This window comes from Phasianus colchicus, unplaced genomic scaffold (assembly GCF_987193195.1).
Source record: "Phasianus colchicus unplaced genomic scaffold, bPhaCol1.hap1.1 HAP1_SCAFFOLD_51, whole genome shotgun sequence".
In the NCBI taxonomy this organism is placed as follows: Eukaryota; Metazoa; Chordata; class Aves; order Galliformes; family Phasianidae; genus Phasianus; species Phasianus colchicus.
The window spans coordinates 473,394-500,458 of NW_028325229.1; the positions used below are offsets into that span (position 1 = coordinate 473,394).

A 27,065-nucleotide genomic window follows, 5' to 3' on the forward strand; every position below is an offset into this window, starting at 1 on the left:
GCACCGAACATACGCGGCCGCAATTCCACCGATTGGCCACGAGGGGGCACCAGAGACCGCGGAAACAACAGCTCCGACTGGACTGACGCGGAGCCGCGCCGCAGCTTCTGGCGCTCCGCTCCTTCTCTCTCGTGAGGGCAGAGGAAAAACGCAGTTAGGTCGGGGTTGAGGGAGGAGAGAATTACGTCAGTTGGAACAAGACGAAGAAAAACAAGGAAAACTTCTCTATGCCCAGCAAAACTCTGCTAAGTGCTTAAGAATATCGGTAAATAAATAAATAACGTCATCATCAAATTGATTTTGTCATGCTTTTTTTTTTTTTTTTGAAGGCAACTGAGGTGATGAAAAAGCTGGTGTCAATTGGACAGGAGGGCGCAGTGAAGCCAAGGATGGCGAGGAATGATTAACAATCCTTAACGTTGCAAAAGAAAACAAACAAAAAAACCACCAGTAAAACAACTTCTGTACCTGGCCATGCAACTCTGAGATCCCGTCTGGGTCTCCCGGCGCTTGTAAATATCCACCGGGTCAATTTTGATATCGAGCGATTTGTTGTCAGTTCTTCCATTCACAGTCAGTGCCAGGATCTGCCGCCGCAGGGCGTTCTGACCATGGGCACCACTGCTGAACTGTTTCAATATCAGTGGGATTCCCAGGCACGGTTTCAAGGATTTGGTCTACTTTTGACCCAAAGGGAGAATTGATATGAAATGCGAGGTATGCATAAGTCATCATGAGGCGTGTTTCTCAGCATCACCTTTGGGAAACAAAGGATTTTTCATAAAAGTCTCAATACAGCAGTAAAATAGAACACTGTATAAAAACAATGAGAACGCTTTGTGAGCAGGCAAGGAGCTTTACGACCTCTGCCTGGGAAATCCAGAGCCACTTGCCCACAGACTCCTCTTTGGCAGCTGTTCTAGATTCAGCTGAACATTCTGTTCCAGAGCACAACTCAAAACTACAGAGGAAACAAAGGGAGTTCTACATAGGCAGAATAAAAAGAATGCTATGTTTCTTCAGTATTGAAAAACCAACAACAGAAGCCATTCCCCAAATTCCACTGCGGGAAACATAGCGGCAGAGAAGAAAGCATCCATATTTCCCCGAACCAGTGCTCGAAGGAAAAAAGGAAAACAAACAAACAAACAAGTTTCACATGTTACCTGCTTGAAGGCGTATACCACTCTCACTCTTTAAAAGCATTAAAGAAAAAAAAGTAAAATGCATAGAGTAATCTCTTCCAACAACACGTGCATTTGGTCTGGGCAGCAAAGGGCGCAGCTCTGTATCACAAAGAACCGAAGGCATAAGCACCAGGCTCCTAAGTTCCAGCCAAACCAACCAAACGTGCCTATAGACAGGCAGAATCCTTAAGTAGGACAGCCAGTAAAAACGTCAAACAAAGCACCCGATTCTCAGCCTTCTTGTTCCTTTTTGAAAATCCAGAGGTCTCTGTGTTAGCTCCACCTCTAGCCTGTAAAGCCCGAGCTCGCCGTCTGGGGGAAGTCCAAGAAAAGGCTGGGTTATTACAGCGAGTCCCCAGTAGGATTGACATTTTTTCTCGCCTCAGGTCTCAGTTCTTTTACACGTGCGAGGTAATCATTCCTCCTCTTTGACAAAGATGACAGTAGCTAAGCTGAATAAAGCACAACTTTCTGCACGCACAATCCTCAGGATTACTTCCCATATCTGAGTACCAAATCAGAGTTTGTAGGCAACAAAGTTTTACTCTTGAACTCACTTTAAGCAGGTGTTTATAGCAGTTATCTTCACTGAGTTAAGAGGTAGCCTGGTAAGGGAAGTTCAATGCTTGGGTCACAAAGTACTTACCAGAACAAAAAGATCAACCATTCTGCATCGAATATAGTGACTAAAGTTGCTTACCGTTAAAGCTTGCACGTGCTGACACAGCTTTTGAAGTAAGGACTTGTGATCTTCTGCCCACTGAGAGAGAGTCTTAGGAGAAAACTGGAAAGAAAAGAAAAAAACTAATTGAACCTGGATTTTTTTTATACAAACGTAACACTTCCCTAGAAGAGTAACCGGCTAATGTACCTGGTAGGTATTTGTTGGCGAGAAAGAGAACTTCTTAGGTGATGGAACTGAATATTTTACTTCCACGTGTGCAGCTGGTGAGATATTTCCGGAGGCAAGACTTCCCTCTTCACCATTCTCTCCAAGCTCCTGGATCACTGCATTCAGCATTTCCGTTACAGCTTTAACAGATACCGGCAGCTAGAAATGTATTTGAAATGCAAGACATGATCGCAATTCTTCCTCAGAGCAAGAAGCTGTGCTCTGATCTACGGCTGAACAGTTTGCAAGGCTTTCTGCACAGAAATTCTGGGTGTTTTTTGTTGTTTTTGTTCCCCCAGGAAAGCCCTATATCTGTTAACATTAACGTAAGACGACAACTCACACAAGCATTAATTCTTTTACTTACTTTGTCAGCTACTGACGGGTCAGAGGAGCTTTCGTCAGTGATCTTCATCAGGTAATGCTTTCTTTTAACAAGATAGGCTTTGCGTTCTTCTGGTAACGTATCATCACTCTCAACCTCTTCTGCCTTTCTTTGGTAAAGCTAAGTAACAGAATATGGATTAGGAGTAATCAGTCAGAATGTAAATAATAGAAAAGCATTTTGAGGTAATGCAATTTACAAACTTACAATGGCAAGATTCCAGTACGAAACCACTTTCTTAATAGCTTCAAACGCTAGTAAAGCATCAATTTTGCCTTCAGCTGCATCCAGCATTGCAAAAACTACACGTGCCTCTTCTTCATAGGCTGCAACCTGGAAGACCTACAACCAAAGCAAAAGACATATCACACATGACACAGTGTGGACACTTGGAACAGTCAGTGACTGTAAGCATCTAGTAAGTAGTTGTATAATCAATGAAAATTATATAAAGGAATATTATATAATCAAATAATATTAAGATGTTACAACAATGAAATAAGCAAGAGAGTTAGGCACAGCAAGACAAAGAGAATAAATAGGATGCTTACCCATATCGTGGGCTCGCTCAGGAAACTCCAGTGGAGTGGATCTTCCGAAGAGAGAAAGAGATCCTTCCCCACTGGTAGTCAGCTCTTAAATGGGTCTAGGAGAGGTGGAGCCAGGCTCCACCCCTTCCTGCAGCACAGGTGAATTGCTTTCACCTATGCTCCCAGGGCTGCCTCAATGCTCACCTCAGGTGATTAATCAGAGGTTCAGGCCTTGACTCAGCAATTCCCATGCAGTAGTCAAATAGGAGGAGGTACTAAGGCAGTTCAGAATCTTCCAATCAGAGTGTTTTAAAACTCAGAAGTTCAACAGAAAGATACTACCAAATCTCAGTAGTAGCAGTACAGTGACAAAAAAAACAAAAAAAACAAAACCAACCACAACCCATCAACACACAAAGCCAACTGAAACAAAAAACAAACCAACCAGCTAACAATTCATATGTAAGCCTGTGACATACAACCCCTCTTACTCTCATCTTTGAATAATCCATCAGTACCTGGATGTCCACACTATGGAAATGTCTGAAGAGAGGATACGCAGGTTCGGGAATACTTCTGTGCTTTTTGATAGTTCTCAAGCTAAGCAAAGTTGTCTTCCAGTAGTAGACGCTTCTTCCAATATATTCTTTCTGGTCGTGGGAGTTAAGGCTAACGCCCTGTTGAAGAAAGAGAAATTCAAACTATCGCAGAATATTTAAATAGAGTGTTATTCATACTTATTCTTCTCTGATGCAGTTGAGAGTAGTGAGGTAAGAGTATTTGACTAGAGCAACTGCCTTGCATGACATCCCATCAAAATTAGTAGCAGCAGTTCTCAATACTACATTCTCATCTGATTTTATTTAGTCTATTAAGTTTGCAAAATTAGAGAAAAACAGATGATACTTATTTACAGATAATCTTAACGTACTGTTTTTTGCAGACTTCTTGCCCAATGTATAATTAAGGCAGGCTGAAGGCCGTGTTTCTCCAGGGCTCACACAGTACTTACTCCGTGCTGTACAAGAAGCTTCAGTTTGGTTGCCGAGTCTGGTCTGAATATCAAAAGAAATATTCCTCAATTAGTATTCCCTCTTTTTCATCTGTTCACACGTCATTTGTTTGATGAACATAACAAGCAGCTTCAGTCCTAAGCTAGCTCTTCTTTACAAATGCACTGTCAGAAATGTAAAGCCCATTTTTATAAAGTTCTTCAGCATCTCACACGCCTACAGCAAAAAACATTTAACATTTAAAGGATGTCAAACAAAAGGAACTAGTTTTACGCAACCTATGGGAATCAATTCAGAAGCCATCTAGAAGGTTGGTTCCAATATTTCCAAACTGAAGCAGCCTTACGTTGTTTTTTTCTGCATAAGAGCACAAACAGCATCCCACCAGGATCTTTGCTTCTCAGTACGGAACTGTTTGCACAGCAGCAACGGTAAGAACAGAGGTTGATGTGTGCCACGCTGAGTATTAAACTTCTCTTGCAGTTCTAAGTTGCTAGTGAACACCATCCCGAGTAAAAAAAACCTGTTTTGGTGAAAACAAACAAACAGAAGGTATTAGGTAGCAAAAAACAGGCATTTAAATGCATTTAAGAACTTAGGAAGCTTGCTTACTTCAAGGTCCAACAGGCAAATGGACTCAGGAGCATCTGTTTCCAGTCTCGATGTCTCTTGGGGCAAGTGGAAAAGTTGTTGTAATGATCTGCGCAGTGGGAATAACACTGACATGGAATTCCACTGCAAGCCAAGCCATGCAAGGTGCTGGAGACTACCACTGTGCATCCGAACAGCACCTATGCAAAAACAAGGGTTGCAAGAAGCTAGGATCTGCGTCCTCGTTAGGAAAGGTATCATTCTATTCCTGTTACACTCAAATTCAAAGCCAGACTTCATCATCAAGTTAAGCCTAAAAAATGGGAAGATATCATTAGTTCACAATTCATCCTGGAATTATTTCATTTTTATGCCTGTCACCTGTGTTCATAGATTACACATAAATAATGTGGGCCTTCCTATCAGCACTCATCAGCATACAAGCACTTTCCAGCTTCAATTGGAAATGAGTCAGAACAGACTTGAAGACAACAGTGTGGAAGCAAGAAGTATGTGAGAAATTCTTCAGAACCTGGCATGATGATACTGCCCCTCAGCTACAGCTGAAAGTGAAACTTCTTGCAAAGCACCCTCTGAGTAGGGCAACCACGAGCAGCTATTACAGACACTTGTCTTTTGTGGCAAATGAAGCACTTGTAGAAGAACCTCTAATACAGAGTCATGCTTACGTTGAGTTTAAGTAGCATCTCTTACCAGTATCGCATTTACTCAGTTCTCCCTGCTCTGGTGCTTGGGGACTGACATCTCCCATATCATCTGTGCCGAGAAAAGACCTCTCTTTAGAAGCTCCACTCCCAAACAGGCCTTCAAACAATGTAAATAAACCACTTCTGTTTGCAAGCTTCCACAATCTCTTTCAAGAAGTCTTCCTTGCCGTGGCTTAAGTTCAGCAACATATGACCTAGAAAAACGTAATGTCACATAAGAACACTCAACTTAAACAAGGACAACAATATTTGATGCAGTGGGTTGTTCCTGCTGCTTTAGGCTGGGAATCCAGACTTCCCCTTAAGATATTTACAAATTTCTAACTTACACTCTCCCTATAATTAAGTCACCCTTTTAGCATATGGGCTGACAGCAGTCCCAAGGCATTTTCAAATCCAGTTCTCCAGAATTACTGTGTATTTTTATTACAATGACACTGCAATTGTCTTCAAAATAAGTAGCTGTCAGTCTCCTCTATTCAGGAACAATTCAGCCTGATGCCTGATGTTTTCTTCGTTTTCACCTAGAGCCCACAGACTGAAAACAACTACCTCGGCTTCACCAAAAAAAAAAAAAAAAAATGCACCAAACCTGTTGGAACAAAGAAGGGAACAAAAGCGACAGGAAAGGAGCAATATTTTCTTTTATACTTGGGACTAGCAATGCTTACAAATAGTATATTAGTAGGCAGAAACCAGCAGACTCGGAGACACTGATAGTTAAATTCTATCTTAATGTCCTGGAAATAAAAAGAAAAAGCCCGTTACGTGTCAGGATCAAACCGCTCTTTTGTATTTCATACGTAGCCAAAATACAGAACGTTTGATAGCATGTTCCAAGACACCAAGTGTGCTCTTTAACAAGCCATTAACTCTGACATTAACTGCTCATAAAATGGAACATTTATAATTCTTAGTTTTTATTACCAGACTGGCTTTTTCGGTCACAGGCCAACATTTCCAGCGCATCTTGCCCAGCACGATCTCCTCTTATTAGTTTTGACTTTGGTTTAGGAATCTGGCAAAGAAAGAAAAGAATTGCTACAGCTTCTTCTCAACAAAAAACAACTCACCCTCATTTAGTCTTAAAAGTTAGGAAACAAGCTTGTTTCTTTCCTGAAAAGGACACAAGGTGAGTAACTGAACAATTGCAAATAGCTGTAAGAGCGCACAAGAGAAAGCGATGTTTTGAACGCAAGCACTTGTGCAAAAGGGAAAGCTGATTTTATTCCATAAAGCAAAGAATTAAGCTTGATCAAGCTCTGCTGCTTATGCAATTAGTATATGAGAGCTACTCAGGTCATTCCCCTCCCCCCCATACTACTAACCTTAATACTAGTTATTTTAGCTGCATTACAGAGAAGGGAATAGCCTATAGGAAACACACTCATTAGCCCTTAGTCACTTTACTTCTGACAAGTGAAACAGATGAGATTTTCTTCACACTACTTGAAATCTTTTAAACAAGTATGGAAGGGTAAGATTTGGCCAGGAGACAGCCTCAAAAACAGTAGTTAGTTTTTGGAATGCAGGCGTTCAGTGCACGTACAGTGAGAGCATCCAAGAACTGCAACAATTACAGGCACAAACTGAACAGTGACTTACATGGAAACTTTTCAGATAACACAATGCTGCGAGTTCACATGCATCTCTCCATTGTGCCTCGTTGTTCTGGGCCGTTTTCAGCAGGAAAGTGCCAGCGTGCATGTAGAAGTGTCCTTTCATTTCAAGGAAGGTACGAGACAGCTCATCAGGTCCATTCGCACACGGCTTCACAGAGTGAAGCACACGATCAAAACTGGAACATAGAAAAGATTCATTTTCAACCAAGTCCTGGTCTCCCAGGATTTATACTAGACCCCTATCGCTGAGTCTTCTCTGAGGCCTTTAGCTCAGACACAGCTTGCGGATCAAGCCTAGCAACATTTGCCCTTTGCAGTTAGTACAGAGGAACTCCTCTTCCATCCATAAAACAGCTACTCACTGAAAACGATGCCTGCTAGAAGTTCGGTGACCCAGAAAAAATATTCAATTTTTTTCTTTTTTTTTTTTCTTTTTTTTAAATAAGCAGAACAGTTAAAAGAGTACCTTTCAAGGGCCCCTCTGCTTTCTCAAACATCTCTAGAAGCAAGCATCATTTTAACCAAGCTAGAATAGGCCAGCAGATGATCCTTCTTGACAGCTCTCCAATTATTTTTATCAGCCTCCAAGTCCCGTACTGATTGAAGGTATTCCTAAAGAATCAAGTTCATCACAGAATGAGGAACCGCCATCCTTCTATGAAGGCAAGAGTTTCTCCAGAACATCTTGCTACATAATCCAGTTTCCCAGGTGAGATGTTAACGAATTCTTCAGCAGCAATGTTCCAGGAACTATATGCCTCAGCAATTCCCTCCCTGATGGAGCTGCTATATCTAACTTAGTACCTCAGCTAGAAACTAAACAACTCTTTAAGGCTTAAGAAAATCCTAAATAAATCATTGTTTCCGCAGACATTACATTTAAAGGAGTTAAGCCACTTGAGAATTAGCTGCCATTGTAACGATACTAAGAGAATAACACCGGTTTCAAGGACATGGGAGATTATGACAGGATCAAAACATGATTAAATACCTCAAATGTCTTTACGACGCACAAACACCACTCCAAGCTGGAGTCTACAGGTATTTTCTTCTCCGCCTCCTGACAATGAAGCACAGCATCTCTTAATCTATTATTTGAATGGTAGAGAGCAACCAGTCTGATGTTAAGGTAGGGATCGTCTGGTCTCGCATAGAGCTCGGTTTGAGTCATATCAAAGAGCTGATTCCAGCCATCTTCGCCTTTACGTTCCAGTAACTGCTCCTATCAAATACGAAGGCAACACGTTAAAATTTCATTCTCTACGAGAGCCTCTTCAGCAACTACGTTACCTGACTGTTTTCTCATTGCCATTACAGGCTACATTACTCAAACTGCTCTGGAAAGCTGGTAGGTGCTACAGAGAGTTTGACAAACATTTTAGAAGTGAGGGGAAAAAAAAAAACACAAAAACCCAAAGCTTTAGAGTTTGCATCTTGTAGATGCTAAGTTAGATGCTAAGTTAAGACTGTCAAACCACCTGGTTCAAAGATGCCACACGTCAATACAGAACAGCTTGTCTAAAAAAATAAAATAACATAACCACACAAAAAATCCCAAAGCACAAGCCTCTCAAGACTTCAATTTCATTGCAGTTGCGCTCCAGAAAACTAACGCCTGTACAAAAGTGAGATTGTATGACTGAAAGCATTTACACAGTATTAGGGAATAACAGCATCTCCTACACTTGACAGTTTTCAACTCAAATTAAAAAAAACTAGAAAGCAGTGTAGTCATGTAATAGAGACAATACTTAACCTATCTAATCTTGACCTCTTGGGTAATATGGTTTTCCCATCACTTGACACAACAAAAGTTTCTTCTAGGCACAGAACAGAGATCAGAAGCTGGAATTTACCTTCAATCTGTAAGTAGCAGGATTCCCAGGGAAGAGCCTGGCAGCTTTCTCAACCCAGTACTCTGCTCTTCCATCAGCGATGTCGTTACTGCATAGTAACTCTGCAATCTTCAGTACAAGATCTTTCTGCATTGGATTCAGCTCCACAGAACGCTGGTTTTCCCCATGCATACACATAAGAAAAAAGGTTACTAGTAACTTGATCTTGCAGTCCACGTAGAACAAGAAAGAAAACATGTCAAACATGTCCCCCATTAAACAGACCCAGCAAGTCAAATTAGAACTATCAATAAATACTTTCTCACTACTTTAAGAAAAGCCTCCCTTTCAAGAAGGCCACCATTGGTTTGTAACACCCAGACAACTGCTGGAATTCAGAACACCGTAAGAGAAACAATGTCAAAACCAGCTCCTCTACCACCCGCTGCTGCTCTACTCAGACAGACAGACCAGGGGTATCTCTAGCCTAACCTAATACGGAGGCTTCCGGAAAACAGAATTAAGTCACAAAGACTGATGGCACTCAGTCACTGTGCTGGCAACAAGACTTTTGTGTGTATCCTCTCCCTCCCCGGTGCCCGAATAATGAAACACAGACTGTGAAGTTCACATTTATATGCTTACCTAATCGGAACTGTATTTGCCCCGTTCCCTCTACCTCTGAGGAAACAAACAAACAAAAAGCCCACCGCTAACAAGAAAAACAAACAATGCAACTGAAAAACACTCTCAGTCCAGTCTTTCAGTAGCAGGTGGATTACTGCTGTCACCATAATCCCTACTGCAGATTTCTACAGGGCTCAGATATTCTTAGTCCAAAGGGCAGCGGGAAGAAGACTATCAGAGCAGGAAGCACAAAGATCAAGTCCATTTACAAAGGAATAAAGCAGGACATCAGGGAGGTGAGTGAGGTGCTTACCTTGTAACACCCAAAAGCTTTTTCCGTGTTATCGTAGATCTGTCCCAGAAACCTGTGCGCTTTGGGATCTCTCTCTCAGACAGTGAGATAAATAGATGTATATCTACAGAGTAAATAAAGAAAGAAAGAAAAACCAGAAGGATCAGTATTCCTCAGTATTACAAGTCCCCCCACACCTTGCAGCTAACGTGGGACTTTAATCTGTCATACAGGACAGTTAGCTGTATTTAGTTCAAGGGGCTTGATCTAGATCTTCAAGTGAGGCACAACATTATTGCTACACGTACAGATGTTGCATATTTGCCTGCAAGCACTGGCCTTCATTAAATAAAGCAGTAGCTCACAGGAACTGTAAGAAGAACGTAACACAGAATCACAGAATCATAGGGGTTGGAAGGGACCTCCAGAGATCATCGAGTCCAACCCCCCTGCCAAAGCAGGATCCCTACACCAGGTCGCACAGGTAGGCGTCCAGGCGGGTCTTGAATATCTCCAGAGGAGACTCCACAACCTCCCTGGGCAGCCTGTTCCAGTGCTCCGTCACCTCACCTAAAGAAGTTCTTGCGCACATTGGTGCGGAACTTCCTATGCTCCAGCTTCTGGCCATTTCCCCTTGTCCTGTCTCCACACACTGCTGAAAACAGTCTGGCCTCGCCACTTTGCCCCCCACACCTCAGATATTTATAGACCTGGATCAGGTCCCCTCTCAGTCTTCTCTTCTCAAGGCTAAACAGACCCAGATCACTCAGCCTTTCTTCATAGGGGAGATGCTCCAGGCCCTTCACCATCTTTGTGGCTCTCCGCTGGACTCTTTCCAAGAGATCCCTGTCTTTTTTGTACTGAGGAGCCCAGAACTGGACACAGTACTCCAGATGAGGCCTTACCAGGGCAGAGTAGAGGGGGAGGATCACCTCCCTCGACCTGCTGGCCATGCTCTTTTTAATGCACCCCAGAATGCCATTGGCCTTTTTGGCCACAAGGGCACACTGCTGGCTCATGGCCAACCTGTCGTCCACCAGGACACCCAGGTCCCTCTCTGCAGAGCTCCTCTCCAGCAGCTCATCCCCCAACCTGTACCGGTGCATGCAATTATTCCTCCCTAGGTGCAAGACTCTACACTTGCTTTTGTTAAACCTCATCTGGTTTCTTACTGCCCAGCTCTCCAGCCTGTCCAGGTCTCGCTGAATGGCAGCACAGCCTTCGGGCATGTCAGCCAATCCTCCCAACTTCGTATCATCAGCAAACTTGCTGAGGGTGGCCACTATCCCCTCATCAAGGTCATTGATGAAGATGTTGAACAGGACCGGACCCAGCACCGACCCCTGGGGAACACCGCTGGTTACAGGTCTCCAACCAGACTCTGCACCGCCAACGACAACCCTCTGTGCTCTGCCAGTCAGCCAGTTCTCAACCCACCTCACTGTCCACTCATCTATCCACACTTCCTCAGCTTCGTTATAAGGATGTCGTGGGAGACAGTGTCAAATGCCTTGCTGAAATCAAGGTAGACTACATCCACTGCTCTCCCCCCATCCACCCAGCCAGTGACAACATCATAGAAGGCTACCAGGTTGGTCAAGCACGACCTCCCCCTGGTGAACCCGTGCTGACTACTCCTAATAACCTCCTTTTCTTCCAGTTGTCTGGAGATGGCATCCAGCACAATCTGTTCCATCACCTTTCCAGGGACAGAGGTGAGGCTGACTGGCCTGTAATTACCTGGATCTTCCTTCTTGCCCTTTTTGAAGACCGGAGTGACATTGGCTATCCTCCAGTCTTCAGGCACCTCCCCCATTCTCCAAGACCTCTCAAAGATGATAGAGAGTGGTTCAGCAATCACCTCTGCCAGCTCCCTCAGCACCCGTGGATGTACACCATCGGGTCCCATGGATTTATGAACATTGGTGTTGCCTAGGCGCTCTCGGACCGCCTCTTCCCTGACTAAAGGGAAGTCTTCCATTCCCCAGACCTTCTCACTAACCACCAGGGCCTGGGATTCCCGAGGGGGAGCTTTTTCACTGAAGACAGAAGCAAAGAAGGCGTTCAGTATCTCCGCCTTCTCAGCATCCCCCGTTACCAGAACACCCCCCTCACTTAGTAGGGGACCTACATTCTCCCTAGACTTCCTTTTACTGTTAACATACTTAAAAAAGCCTTTTTTATTATCCTTTACCACCTTTGCTAGATTCAATTCCAGGTGGGCTTTAGCCTTCCTCGTCGCATCCCTGCAGGCCCTGACAACATTTCTATATTCTTCCCGAGTGGTCAGACCCTTTTTCCACATTTCATGGACCTTCTTTTTCCCTTTGAGTTTGCGCATGAGCTCCTTGCTCATCCACACAGGTCTCCTGCCACCCTTTCCTGATTTCTTGCTCACAGGGACGCACCGATCCTGGGCTTGGAAGAAGAGCTGTTTAAATGCCAACCAGCTCTCACAGGCCCCCTTACCTTCTAACACCCTAGCCCACGGGATAGTTCCAAGCAGGTCCCGGAAGAGATCAAAGTTGGCTCTCCTAAAGTCCAGGGTAGCAATCCTACTTTTTGCTTTGCTCCTTCCACTCAAGATCTTGAACTCCACCATCTCGTGGTCACTACAACCCAAGCTACCCCCAACTTTTACTTCCTTAACAAACCCGTCCTTATTTGTGAGAATAAGGTCCAGTAACACCCCTCCCCTCGTCGGTTCCTCCACCATCTGCATCAGAAAGTTGTCTTCGACACATTGCAGGAACCGTCTGGACCGCGCGTGCCTGGCCATGTTGCTTTTCCAGCAAATATCCGGATAATTGAAGTCCCCCATAAGCACTAGCACCTGGGATTGCGACGCTACTTTCAGTTGCTTGTGGAAGGCCTCGTCAACCTCCTCCTCCTGATCAGGGGGCCTGTAGTACACACCCACAACGGTGTCACCCATACCAGCCTGCCCCTTGATTCTCACCCACAAGCTCTCTACTGCTACTTCACCCTCCCCCAGGTGGAGTTCAATACATTCTAGCTGCTCTCTCACATAAAGAGCAACTCCACCACCCCCGCCTCGCCAGCCGATCTTTCCTAAAAAGCACATAGCCCTCCATGACAACATTCCAGTCATGCGAGCTGTCCCACCACATCTCCGTGATGGCAATGAGATCATGGCCTTGCGACCGCACACAGATCTCCAACTCTTCCTGTTTACTTCCCATGCTGCGTGCATTAGTGTATAGACACTTTAGGGAAGCAGCACCCCCCTGCCTCTCTCCATCCCTTTGAACTCCACCCTTTTCACCCATCGAACTCCGTTTTGAGCCACAAACTACCCGCTCAACCCCAGTGGCCCTCATTCTGTCCCCTTCCCCCTTCATACCTAGTTTAAACACCTTTCAATGAGCCCTGCCAGTTCCTGGGCTAGGATCCTCTTACCCCTTGGAGACAGGCTACTTCCATCTGCAGCCATCATGCCAGGCGCAGAGTAAATTGCCCTGTGGTCAAAAAAACCGAAGTTCCTGTGCTTGCACCAACTTCTTAGCCATTTATTTATGAGGCGGGTTTTTTGGATGCTGTCGGTATCCTTCCCTGCCACTGAAGGTAGGGAAGAAAAAACCACCTGTTCCTTCAACTACCCACCCCAGTCCCCTGAAGTCTTCCTTGATAGACCTCAGGCTTCTCTCAGCGACTTCATCGCTGCCAGCCTGAACTATCAATAACGGGTAATAATCAGAAGGGCCAATCAGACCAGGAAGTTTCCTAGCAATGTCCCTGACCCTTGCCCCAGGGAGGCAGCACACCTCCCTACAGGTAGGGTCAAACACGATGGCATAAAAGACATTTCTACCGGATGGGTTTTTACAGCACCACGCAACTACCCATGCTTTAAGTTGCCGTTTTAGGAAGATTTAAATGGCACCACATTTCCCATTTGCTGCTACCTTAAAACAGCATGACAACGGTCTTCATTTCTCCACTCTACTTCATTTAGCTTTCCCATCACACTTTAAAGAACAGAACAACATACGTAATGTTTATTACCTCTTAGCAAGTTCATATTCTTTTATCTCAAAGTACAGCTTAGCAAAAAAGAATCCTTTTAACGATCTCTGAAGAAAAAAAACCAAAAGGTACATTTTAAATATACAGTATTTTTGAAGTAATTGAGTAGGGAGACCCTTCTTTCCAGGGGTGCATAATACTTCCAAAAGTGTCTTCACAGTTATCAGCTCCAGTTCACTCCTTGTACTCTGGGCCTTGTTTTTGAAAGACACAGGAGTAAGAAAATAACATTTCTTCCCAGTAACTGGCAAAGGCTACCAAAGCGAAACTGAGGTTAGTAGCAAAGCAAGTCCTCACACTTGTTACTTTTCACAAGCACACTTCCGACTAAAGAGAGGAGAATGGGGTCAGCTACATACAAGCTGTTTCTCTTGCAACCTATCTACGTTGCAGAAGAAAACAAATGCCACAAATCAAGCTCCTCCTGTCCATGCTTCTGTCACCTTCCTCTCTCGCCTGCCCCGCCTCCTCGTAAACGGGGCTGGAAAGGAACTTCAAAAGAAACGCCGGCAGCCTCGCACAACCCTCCTCTCCAAAATCAACGCAACAGGAAGACCAGCAGCTACTTCCATCACCGACCGCGCTCCACAGCCAGTCGTTCCAGAGAGCAGGGGATCACCCGGCTGCCCAGCCACCAACGCAGGCAGCAGAGCTATTTCCCCCCGCCTCTCCCTCTCTTCCTGCCGGCGTTTCACAACGCCGTCGCACCCACGGCAACAGCAGCCGCACAGCGGCCAAACGAGCCCAAAGCCGAACGGCACGCGTTCCCTATTCCGGCTCCTCGAGAGAGGGAAGGCCGGAAGCCCGGGGACCGTGCCCACGGAACGGGAGGGAGCCGAACTCCGCCCCGCCGCCGGGCTCCTTCCGAAGCCGCCGAGGGCTCAGCGGCTTTCCGAGGCGCGCAGCTGCGGCGAACCGCGTTTCCGAGGAGGCGACTCCGCGCCCGCCCGCCGGCAGCCTCCCTCGGCTTCGACTCCCCGCCGGAGGAGCCCGCCCTCGGGCCCGGCACCCGCGGGAGGGGCGGAGGGACGGGGCGGGCGGGGAGCGGCCCCCACCGCGGCCCGGGGAAGGCCGAGGGAGCGCCGCCGGCGGCGCCGGCCGGGCCGCAGCACTCACCGCTCTGGGAGAGGAGGCGGCGGCCTGCACGGAGGCGACGTACCGCTCCACCTCGGGCCTCGTGCGCCGTGCCATGGCCGGGAGAGGGAGCGAGCGAGAGGGAGCGAGCGAGAGGGAGCGAGCGAGAGGGAGCGAGCGAGAGGGAGCGAGCGAGAGGGAGCGGCGGAAGGCCGGCGCTCGCGCGCCACTAAGGGAGCTCCCCGCCGCACGCGGCGGAACGCCCTCCCTGCCGACCGCGGCGACGTGCGACGTCACAGCGCGGGGCGGGGCGGCGCATGCGCGGCACCGAGCGGCCGGTTCGCACTTCGCGCGGCGGCGCTTTGAGCCGCGGGACGTCGGGCCGCTCGGCGCGGGCTGCCGGGCGCCGCGAGGGGCTGCGCGCGCCGCCGGTCCCGTCCTCGGCCGGCCTGCCCTCGCGCGTCTTACGGAGCTCGGCGCGGTGAGGCGTACCGAGCCGCTCTCCTCACCCGTAGCGACGCGCCGCGGAGAGCGGAAGCGTCGTTTCTGCGTCGGGTATTGGAAAGGGCGGTTGATCTGAAGAAGCGCGCTGTGGCGCATCCTTAGAAACAGCTGATGTGAAAAGTAGAAGTTCCGTGCGCACCTTAGTAACGTGTTTTAGAAACGCAGTTACCGAGTTAACGTGAGAAATCCTTTCTCACAAAGCTGCGGTAGGCTCTAGATGTCCTAAGCGATGTGGGTGTAGTGTTCTGAACCGGGAAACCCGCTGTGAGGTGGTTCGTTAGGCCAGCAGAAGTGAAACACATTGAACACGCTTTCAAGGAGCCAGGGCCTTTGCACGAAGCAGAGCTGTCCCACTCTGTGGGAACCTCAGGGTGCCGCAGGCGGGCTCCAAGACACTCCCCTCTGTCCTCCTTCCCAGCTTATCTCTGTGCGAGGACAGAGGGATGACCAGAACAGTGACCAGTGTAAAGGGCACAAATGCTAGGGGTAATTAAACAACTAAGAGCTTATGTTTCTGTGCTATCTTGGCGCCTGCCTGTCACGTCCCAACTCCTCACGGAGTGAGACAGTCCGGCCTTGTGTAGAGGCCCTGGCTTCTCTGATGTTTGCTACATCTGTTTTTCTCTTGCTGGCAGTTTCTTATCTAACAGAACAACTCTACAGTATGTTTTCTAATCCCTAACACGCTATACTCGCATTGTTTGGACCATTTAACAACTATTCAGTTTTGCAAGAAAGAATTAATCACATAATTCAGTAATAATGTTTTAAAACATGCCGCTAACATACCTAGTATTTTACTTCTTAGATCACTATTTCTAAGGATAAGTTACAGAATACAAATGCATGATGTTCTACTTCTTCAAACCAGCTGCTCTTATTAATGTCAAATGCAGAAACAACATTCCATTCCCACAATTCCCCCCTCTTTTTCTTTCAAAGTGTTGATTTCTGCAATTCCCTTTTTTTTTTCTTTTTTTCTTTTTTTAAAGGTACGATTCTAAAAACTTCTTCATTTTCTTCATTCTCCATTTTGTCTAATATCATCATTTTATCCGAGTGCGGTGGTGGTTCCACTGCTGTTTGCTGAGGCAGCGCAGTTTCTGTTAATCGCTGCACCAATCCCCCCACGCAGGGGATAATACAGCAACCGACGGTCGTCAGGACTCCTGCTGCCACAGTCAAAGAAGTAAATAAGGACACAATCATCCCTTTCCATTTGCCAAACCAGGACTCCAAACACCCAGTGAGGGAATTACCTATTCCTGAGTTTTCTGCTAATTCACTGGCAAGAGTAGTAAGCCCCCGTAATGCTCTAGTTATTGTGCTAGCTGGGGCTGTGTTATTTGCGATAAAGGTACAGCATTGGGTGCCCAACATCACACACACACACCCTTTTTCAGCTAATATCATGTCTAGGGCGATCCTATTCTCCCAGGCCATCCTGCTTGTAGCATCCAATTGTTCTGCAATTCCCTTTATTGCCTCCTTTGTATAGTTTATAAATCTCTGCTGATTGTAATAGATGTAGTTTATACAATCTACATTTTTGTTAATTGTCACCCACCAGAATAGAGATTCAAATCCTGCAGCAATTGATTTCTAGCCTTAAATTCATCAGGGACACCTCTGGGCACCCCAATTGAGTCTTTATATATTGTATCATCATCAAATGGGATTCCTAAACCTCTTCTGTTCCTTTTGCGAATGTGTGATAGATCCTTCTCAAATGCCAGAGTGAACGGTATAGCCAGTTGAACAAGTGCACAGGTACCTCCCCAATGAGATGGGAGAGTGGACCATAAGATCTTCCCACCGCAATGCCACCAGAGATCCGCTCTGGGGATTCCCAGCCTTGAATAGTTCCCCGCCAAATCCTTCGTAACATCCAAGGTTCCACTGCACAGTGAGAAATTCCCGATAGGCCTGGTAGCCCTCACACCCTGCCTTGAGAGACAAGCTGTACGGTTACCTATGGCCATGGAGAATGCAGGAGGGATTTTGGCATCTATCTCTGATATCCGGGGAAACAACAGGGAGAGTGATTTTCAGGCTTCATTTTCCCAGGCTGTTTTCTCCTGGTACAGGGCAACCATACATTGCATCCCTTGGGAATCCTTGGTCCACCCCGGAGGAAGGGGTACTACCTGAGCTACATGCCATCCCAATGCACAAGCATTGTCGGAGCTCGGTGGGAGACAAACACACGACCACAGAATTGATCAGAAAGTCTCAACTTTAATCAGAAGGTTGCGTGCATTTATGTTGGCGCTAATGAAGCTCATACACATTGCAAAGCCCGAGCTCCTGATAGGCTCTTCAGCTACTTGTTGCCCCAGCCCTTCTTTGTACTTTTTGTGATTAGACCATGCCATTCATCTTTCTTATTTCTACATTCTCCTGCCTTCCTACACATCCTGTTAGTTTGCTCAAGGTCTCTCTCCTCGTTAGCCTTGTTTACATCCTGTTACATTGCTCAAGGACTCTCGTCTCACTAGACAAATACTGTCTGTGTGACCTTTCTCAGCCAGCCAGGTCTCAATCACGCTCTCCACACCCACATTGTTCAGAACATTGAAAATGTACTGCAGTTTTGTGAGAACCCTAATCACACTACAAGGAAGGATGCATACATACAGCGATTACACACACCATCCCCACAAACAACTTCTTTAACCAGTGCAATTTGGGAAGCCAGGAAGTCACGTTGGTTTCAGCTCACATCGTCTTATGTTGTGCAGTATTTCACTCTGGTGCCATATCTTATCGCCATCTGCTTCAATTCTACCACTCTGACCTACATGAACACAACAATATCATTTATTGCTGCATGAACTCCTTCTTGTGCACCTAACAACATACCTGAAGCCCTTCTACATTGCAATACCACCCAGGCCAAGCTTTGGATGCTTTCCCCTCTTCCCTTCTTCTCTCCCCTCCCCTCCCCCCTGCCTGTGGCATCCTAACATTCCCACAGAGTGGGACAGTTCTGCTTTGTGTAAAGGCCCTGACTCCTTGTAGGTTTGTTAGATGTATTTCGCTTCTGCCGGTCTAATGAACAACGTTACAGTAGGTTTTCTAGTTCAGAATACTATACCCACATTGTTTAGAACATTGAAAATCTACTGCAGTTTTGCGAGAAAGAATTTGTTAGGTACTTCAGTAATTATGTTTCTACAACATGCCGCTAACATATACAGTATTTTACTTCTTAGATCAACTATTGCTAAGGATAAGTTACAGAATACAAATGCATTATGTTCTACTTCTTCAAACCAATTGCTACTTTTTAATATCAAATGAAGAAACAACATTCCCTTCCCTTCCCTTCTCCCCTTTTTTTCCCTTCTTCCCTTTTTTTTCCCGTTTTTCCATTTCCGTCCCTCCCCCCCTCCCTCCCTCCCTCCCTCCCTCCCTCCCTCCCTCCCTCCCTTTCTTCCCATTCCTCCCTCCCCCCCTCCCTCCCTATCAGCCTGGCTCTCACGCTGTTGTCCAGATGCCCGTCTTCCTTTTCCCACACCTCCATGCTCTGCCCACATCCCCCTGTTTGGCTGCATCTCCCTGCGGATGTCCCACCCCACAGCCCCACTCACAGCCGCCATCCCCGGAGCTCTGCCCTCCCCCAGTCGCTCCCCCACCTCCCCAGGAGATCCCTGAGGGCTCTCCGTTCCCCCCCCACCCTTCTTCGCCCCCCGCTGCCCCTCGAGCCCCACTCGGGCTTCAGGCCGTGCGTGCAGGCCGCGCTGCCACGGCGACAGCGCGCCCTCCCTCCTTGCGGCGCGGGAAGCCGTCCCCGCGGCGACAGCGCATGCGCGGCGGCGTCTCCATAGCGACAGCGCCCCGGCGCGGCCGTTGCTCGAGCGACGCGCCGTCCCCGCTCCCCGCGGAGTGACGTCATCACGCGGCGACGCGAGGACGCGGCCACGCGGAAGCGGAGCGGGGCCCCGCGCTGCTCCAGCGCCGCGGCGCAGCCCCGGGACTCCGAGCGCCGCCTCAGCTTCTACGAGTGGGTGTTCGGGGGCGGCGGGGGCACCGGGGGCACCGGGGCTGGGGCCGTCCTGTCTTGGCCGCGTGGGTCCTCTGCTGCTCAGGGCCTCTGCTCGGCGGCGGGAGGTGCCCTGTGCCCCCCGCCCTTCCCCCCCACCCACGGTGTTTCACTGCCTTCCCCCCACCCCCACCCCCCCCGCCGCGGGTCGCCCACAACCTCCCGAGTCCCTCAATCTGACCCCTGGGCTTATGCTCTCCCCCCCCGTTCCCCGCCTCCACTTCCCCCATTCTCATCGCTGGAGTCCTCTTCCACCCGTCCCCTCAGTTCCTCCGTCACTGTCTGCCCCTGTTCCCCATTCTGACCCCCAGGGTTCCGTGTCTGTCTGTCTCCCACTCTGATCCCTTGTGTCCCCAATCTCACCCCCCTATGAGTCTTCTCGTTTTCTCCCCTAGATTTGTCTGCCCCCTGTCCGTTCTATCTGACCCCCAGAATTCCCTGTCCCCTCAAGTTCCCCTGCTCCAATTCCCCCATTCTGATCCATAGAGTCTCCTACCATCCCCCAGTCCCCTCAATTTACCCCGCAGGGTCCCCTGTCTTCCCTTACTCCCCCCGCTCCTCACCCCATTTCTGACCCCTACAGTCCCCTGTACCCCCATGCCCTTCTCCCTGCCCTCTGGAGTCTGGGACCTGATCCAGGTCTATAAATATCTAAGGTGTGGGGGGCAAAGTGGCGAGGCCAGACTGTTTTCAGCAGTGTGCGGAGACAGGACAAGGGGAAATGGCCAGAAGCTGGAGCATAGGAAGTTCCGCACCAATGTGCGCAAGAACTTCTTTACGGTGAGGGTGACGGAGCACTGGAACAGGCTGCCCAGGGAGGTTGTGGAGTCTCCTTCTCTGGAGATATTCAAGACCCGCCTGGATGCCTACCTGTGCGACCTGGTGTAGGGATCCTGCTTTGGCAGGGGGGTTGGACTCGATGATCTCTGGAGGTCCCTTCCAACCCCTATGATTCTGTGATTCTGTGATTCTGTGAGTCCGTTTCCCCTATGTTGGCCCCCAATTTCCCCGAACTGGACCCCCTTCATGTCCCAAAGAGGCCCCCCCCACAACCTCCAGTTCTCCCCTCCCACCCCTCCCTCCATCCCCAGACCCCCTTTCCACTCACGTGGTCAGCCTTGTTCTCCTCTTTTCATTCCCCTCACTCTCTTCCCCCAGACTCCCTTTCCACCCCACAGAAGCTCCACACAACTCTCCAGTTTCCCTCTTCCACCTCTCCCTCCATCCCCAGCCTCACTAGCTCATTTCTCCCCCTCCCACCCCCCGCTGAACCCTCCTTATCCTCCCTTGGAATCATGCAGAAGGATCTGCAGGAGAAGTCCTCGAGAGGTTTGGGTGCATCCAGGCGGTTCAGGACTCAACCAGAAGAGTCTGGAGATGTCCCAGGTGGGTTTTGGGTGTCCAGGGAGTCCCCAGGTTGATCCCATGGGCCCCTGGAAGGATCTGTGAGCTCCCACTATGTGTTCAGGAGCACTGAGAAGTCCCCGGGCTGATCTGAAGATGGTCCCAGTTGAGTCTGGTACGGTCCAGAGAGTCCTCATGAGGGTCTGAGTGATCCTGGAGTCATCCAGAAGGTCTGGGGATGTCCCAGAGAGGATTTGGCGCGTCTGGGGAGTTCTCATGTTGATCCATGGGGTCCGTGGGTTCATCCAGAAGGGTCTGGAGATGTCCCAGAAGGATCCTGTAGGGTCCAGGGGGTTCCACGTGTGCCCAGGACATCCTCGGAGGCATTCAGAAGCAGCTCGAGGACTTCCCAGGGGAAGTGAGGACACCGCATCGTGGTGTCACATCCCCAAACTTGGGGACACTCCCAGAGCGTGAAGTTGGGGACAGCCCTATGTCATCCCCACAGTGGCACACCCAAAAGCTGCGAACAAATCTGTGTCACCCCAATGGTGTCCCACCCCGAAGTTGAGAACACCCCTACAGTGTCACGCCATGAAGCTGGGGACACCTCTCTGTCACTCGAATGGTGTCACACCCCAGCGTTGGGGCACCCCCACAGAGTCAAACCCCAGGGCCCCATCCAATCTAACTTGAGCACCTCCAGGGATGCACGGGGCATCCACAAGCTCTCTGGGCAGCTGTTCCAGCACCTCACTACTCTCATAGGAAAGAACTTCCCCCGGACATCCAACCTAAATCTTCCCTGCCTCAACTTCAAACCATTTCCCCTTGTCCTGCTGTTATCTCCCCTTTCAAAGAGTGGACTCCTCCTGTTTGTAGGCTCCCTTTAGGTACTGAAAGGCTGCAATGAGCTCACCTCGCAGCCTTCTTTTCTCCAGGCTGAACAAGCCCAGCTCCCTCAGCCTGTCTTTGCAGCCCCCTGATCATCTTTGTGGCTCTCCTCTGGACCCTCTCCAACAGCTCTGTGTCTTTCTTGTCCTGGGGGCTCCAGGCCTGCACACAGTACTGCAGATGGGGCCTCGCAAGTGCAGAGTAGAGAGGGACAATCACCTCCCTGTCCCTGCTGGCCACCCCTCTTCTGATGGAGCCCAGGATCCCATTTGCTTTCCGAGCTGCAGGAGCAAGCAGCACTTGATGTGGGATTTGGATGTGGGATTGGGATTGAGATTAAGAATGGCACTGGGTTACGGACGTGGGATTGGGAGGTGGGACTGGGATATGGGATCGGGATTGGGATGTGGCTCGGGGTTGAGATTAAGATGTGGGATTGGGATGTGGGATATAGGATTAGTGATACGGGATTGGGATTGGAGATTGAGATTACGATGTGGGATGTAAAGAAATGTGCTCTGTTCACAGATGGATTGTGTCCTGTTGTGGGGAAGCGTTGCAGACGGAAAGCTGCTGTGTGGAGCCCCACACGACGAGCTGCAGAGGCCGCTGAAGGAAAAGGAGAATCAAGGCAATGTGCAGAGGTAAAGGCTGTCCAGCTGGCCTCAGATGCTGCTGAACGGGAGAGGTGGCCAGTGCTCCATCTTTACACGACTCATGGATGGTGGCAAGCGCCTTATGGGGGTGGTTCCAGCAGTGGGAAGAAAACAACTGGCGGCCCAAATAGGGCTAAATCTATTTGGGTTGCTGAGCTGTGGAAAGACATTGCTGCCCAAACAAAGAATACGGGTGTAAAGGTGTGCCATGGCGATGCTCATGTGCTCAGCAGTTGGGCCAGTGAAGGACAACAAAACAACCGTCAGGAAGATCAAGCTGCCAAAATTGAGGCTTCGTTTATTTTCCCTTGCTTTGCTTTGGTTTGCTCTTTTGTTCTTCCTTTTCACCTCTGCTTCACATTGCTTTGCATTGCTTTCTAGTTTTCTTTCTTTGCTTTGCTTTACTTTCTACTCTGCTTGTTCCCGCTTCTTCCCTTTGCTTTTGTTTTATCTTTTTTTTTAGTTTTTTAAATTTACTTTATGTTCTGTTGAGTCCTTTTTCCTTTTCTGACTCGTTTAACTCAAGCCTGTTCCCGTGCTTTCCTTCTGTGCTTGGCGCTGTTGCAGTTCTGTCTCAATGTCACGAGTACCTTTGCATTCCTTTGCACTGCTTTTTAGTTTTCTTTCTTTGCTTTGTTTTCCTTTCAGCTTTGCTGGTTCTCTTTCCTTTGCTTTTTTATTTTTTTCTCAGTGTTTTTTCATGTACTCTTTTTAGCTTTAGTTAGTTTTTTTTTTTCTTTCCCTTTCTCTGTTTGAATGCTTTACTTTGCCATGATATTGCATTCTATGGTTTTGATTTTTCTTTGCATGTCTTTTTTTTTTCTGTGCTTTTCTTCTGCTCTTTTTTTATTGTTTTATTTTTCTTTGTTTTTTAACAAATTTAATTTGTTTTGTTTGTTTCTTTTGTATTGTTTTGCTTTGGATGTTGTTGCTTTGCTTTGCTTTTTTTTCTCTTGTATTTTTACTAAAACATTTTAACATTTCTTTTATGTTGATTTGGATGTTGTTGGTTTTCTTTGCTTTTTTTTCCCGTTCTTTTTCCTTACTGCGTTTTTCTCTTTGCTTTCCACTGTTTTCTTCATTTTGTCATTTTTTTTTCTTTGCATTTCTTTCTTCCCATTATTGTTCTTTTTCTATGAGAATTCCTTTTCATCTTCCTTCTTTTCAAAAGATTTTTCTGTGCTATCTTTCACTTTGATTACTTTTTTCTTTCTGTTCCTTTTTTTTGTTTTTCCATTCCCTTGGTTTCCTCTTTTGTTTTTCATTCCAAATTTGCTCATTGTTTTTTAGTTTTCTTTCTTTGCTTTGCTTTCCTTGGCTTTCTTGTTTGGTCCTTCTCTTTTTTTTCCTTTGCTCTGATTTTTTTTTTTTTTTTAATATATATATTTTTAACCTTGATTAAATTTTTTAGATTTCTTCCTTTCCTTCTTTCTCCCCTTCCTTGTCCCCATGCCTGCCTGCTTCCTCTTACATTGCCTTTACTTACCTGACATTAGTCCTCTGGATTCTTCATTTTTATCTTTCCTTTGCTGACTTGTTTAACTCAAGCCAGCTCCCTCTGCTTTCCTCCTCTGCTTGGTGCTTCCTCAATGGCTCAGCTGGCTTCCCGCCTCCTGGGTGTCCTTGCCTCATGCCTCGACATGGACTGGAGGCTTTCATCAGATGGCCGGCACATCCGTGCCCGGTAGCTACCCTTACCTCCTCCTCGGCATGACCACGAGCGCTTTCCCTTCCTCCAGAGAGATGGTTTGTCCTCATTAGCAGCCGCGGACTCCTGCACGGGCGCTAGCTGAGAAAGTGCATCTCTGGTGGAGGTCGCAGCATGCCCAGTAGCTACCCTTTCCTCCTCCCAGGCACGGATGGTTTGCTTCTGGCTGCACCACAGTCTCTTGTCATCTTTGCTGAGCCATCCAATTGAGGAGCAGATTTCTTTGCTCTTCTGTTGGTTGGTGTGGGTTCTTTTTGTTTCTGTTTCTTGTCTCTTTTTCCGCTGGGTCGCATTGGTTTGCTCTCGTTTGTTCACTTGATTTCATTTTCTTTACTGCTTCTTTGCTTAGGTTTCCAAAGTTTATTTCATTTTTATTTTTATTTTTATTTTTACTTTTATTTTTATTTTTATTTTATTTTTTCCTTTGGTTTGCTTTCCGTTTTGTTGTTCTTTCTTTTCCTTGGCTTTTTGGTTTTCTTGTTTTGCTTTGCTTTTCCTACTTTCTACTTTGCTTCTTCCCTTTTATTCTCTTTGCTCCCCTTTTTAATGTATTTGGCTTTTTTTTTTTTTTTTTTGCGTTCTCATTTAGCTGTTGTTTGCTGGCATTTTTTTTTCCCCGTCTTTGTCTGTATAAATCCTTTCATTCGCCATTGTATATTTTTGTCTTTGCTTTTTTTTTGTTTTTCCCTTTTTGGGTTTGCTTTGGATATTTTTGTTTCTTTTTTTGTTGTTGGATTTTTCTTTTTTATTATTGTTTTTCCTTTTTATCTTTTTTTCTCTTTACTGTGTCATTTTTGCCCATTTCTTTTTGCATTTCTTTTTTTTATGCTTAGTTCTTTTTTTTCCTGTTTGTTTTTTCATTTTGTTTTTTTTTTTCTTCATTTTGTGTGTGTGTTCTATGGTAATTTTTGTATTGTGTGTTTTATTGTAACTTTTGTATTTGTGGTGTGCATTGTTGTATTTGTATTCTGTTTTTTTTTTTGTTTGTTTTTGGTTTTTGATTTGTGATTTGTGCTCATTCTGGTTTCTTATTTTCTGTATTTGTGGTTTTTGTTTCGTTCCTTTTTGCTTTTTTGTTTCTATTTTATGCTTGTTTATTTTTTGCTTTTTTCTTTTTTCGTTTTTACATCTTTTTGGTTTTTTGTGCTTGTGTGTTTTTTGTGCTTTTGTTTTTTGCTTTTCTGTTTTTTATGATTAATTTTTGCTTTTCTTTTTAATTTTTTTCTGTTTATTTGTGGTTTTTGTTTTATGCTTGTGTGTTTTTGTTGCAATTTTTGTATGTTTGGTGTTTAGATTGGGGTTTTTTTAATTTATGTTGGTTTTGCTTTTTATTTTCTTGGGTTTTTTTGTTTTTGTGTGTGTTTTTCTTTTTGTGCTTTTTTTGTTGTTGTTGTTGTTTTTTTTTAAATATATCATTGTGTGTGTGTGTGTGTGTTTTCATTTTTTGTCCTTTTGTTCTTTTACATGTTTTGCCTGTTTTGTCTCTTTTTGTATTCTGGGTTGTTTTTGAACCGTTGTTTGTTCTTTTTTTTTTTTTAGGTTTTCTGTTTTCTTCCCTTTTTCTTTTTTCTTTGCCTTTTTATTTAGTTTTTACTTTTCTGTTTTGGTTTGCTTTCTTTTGTTGTTGCTTAGTTTTCTTACCTGTTGTTTTTTTTCCTTTGCTTTCCACTGTTCTCTTCACTTGGGTTGGATTTTCATGGCAGTTTCTTTCTTTCCATTTCTTTTCTCTTTTTCCTGAATATTCCTTTTCATTTTATTCTTTTGTCCATTGCTTTGCTCTCCTTTGCTCTTGGTTTTCCTTCCTACCTTTCCTTTGCATGGCCTTTCATTCTGCTTGCTTTACTTAGTTCTCTTTTATTCCCTTTCTTTTTCTTTTCTGTTTCTTTTTCCGTTTACTTCCTCTTGCATTAGTTTGCTTATTTTTTTTTGTTTGAATCCTTTGCTTTGCCATGATACAGCATTGTATGTCTTTGCCTTTTCTTTCCATTCCCTTTCGTAGTTTTGCTTTGATTTTTCTTAGTTTTTTTTTTCTCCTGCCTGTTTTTCTTTCATTTTGTTAGTTATTATTTATTTTCTGTTGGGCATTTTGTTCCCTTGGATGTCATAGGCTTTGTTTGCTTTTTTTTCCCCTCAGTTTTTCCTACTGCTTTCCAATGTTTTCTCTACTTTTGTTGATTTCTTCCTTGCAGTTTCTTTCTTTCCATCGTTTTTTTTCCTATGAATATTGCTACGAATTTCTGTGGATCTGGTAACTCTTATACATGCCAGAAATGTGTCACCCTTAACACTTATCACTAACACAAAATGGCAACCACTAGCCACATCCAAAAAAGGTAGATCTTGTGCCTAATGCAAAAGGGTATCCCTGAATCCTAAACCCCAATCCAAACCTCGAAGGGCAACCATTAAACCAAACCAAAAATGGGTACCCATCACTCTTACCGCTTCTCCAACACGGTAACCCTTTACCCTTCCGTAACGGCACAACCCCGAACCCAAACTGATAACAAGCCTAACCCCAGAGAGAAACCGGTAACACAAACCCCAAACTGTTTGCCTTAACGCTTCGCCCTCAGCCAAAAGGGTGACCTTTAAAGCTGACCCGAATGCAGAACGCTTGACACGTAACCCTGAAGCAGAACCCCATCTGGGAAGCCCTAAGCCGAAAGCCGAACCCAAGAGGGTAACTCAGCACTCACCAATCACACAAACGGTAACACTTCGCCACAACCCAGAGCGGGATGAGGCTGAGCTTCTCTGCTGCCGGGGCTGCTCTGAGGCACAGGGCACGGCGAGCGGCTGCGGGCAGCGCAGCTCACAGAGGAGGTGCCTGCACCCAGCTGCCTTGGGCAGGGCCCTCCGTCCTCATGGAAACGCACTGTGACAGCATAAAGGCTCCAGGGGCCCGGCTGATGTCATCTGTGCTGTGACGTGCTCTGTGCTGGTGCTCTGCCTGGCCTGGAGCCAATGCCTCCAGCTTGTAGTTTCATGGTGTCTTAGTGTTTCTTGTGTGTTATTTTCTGTTTGCTTTTTGTTTTTTCTTTTTCTTTTTCTTTTTCTTTTTTTTTTTTTTTTTTTTTTGTCAGTTGTC

The 27,065-nt window shown here is 46.4% G+C and overlaps 1 long non-coding RNA gene and 1 pseudogene across 1 annotated transcript; one reads left to right on the plus strand and one right to left on the minus strand.

Moving 5' to 3' along the window:
- Positions 1–321: 321 nt before the first annotated feature.
- LOC149911927 (ranBP2-like and GRIP domain-containing protein 3) lies at positions 322–10,047 on the minus strand (annotated as a pseudogene).
- Positions 10,048–18,785: 8,738 nt separating this feature from the next.
- On the plus strand, positions 18,786–23,730 carry LOC149911928 (uncharacterized). The gene is made up of 3 exons (XR_016462720.1): positions 18,786–19,333; positions 20,674–20,758; positions 22,139–23,730. It is a non-coding gene; the product is annotated as an uncharacterized LOC149911928 (long non-coding RNA).
- The last annotated feature ends 3,335 nt before the right edge of the window (positions 23,731–27,065 follow it).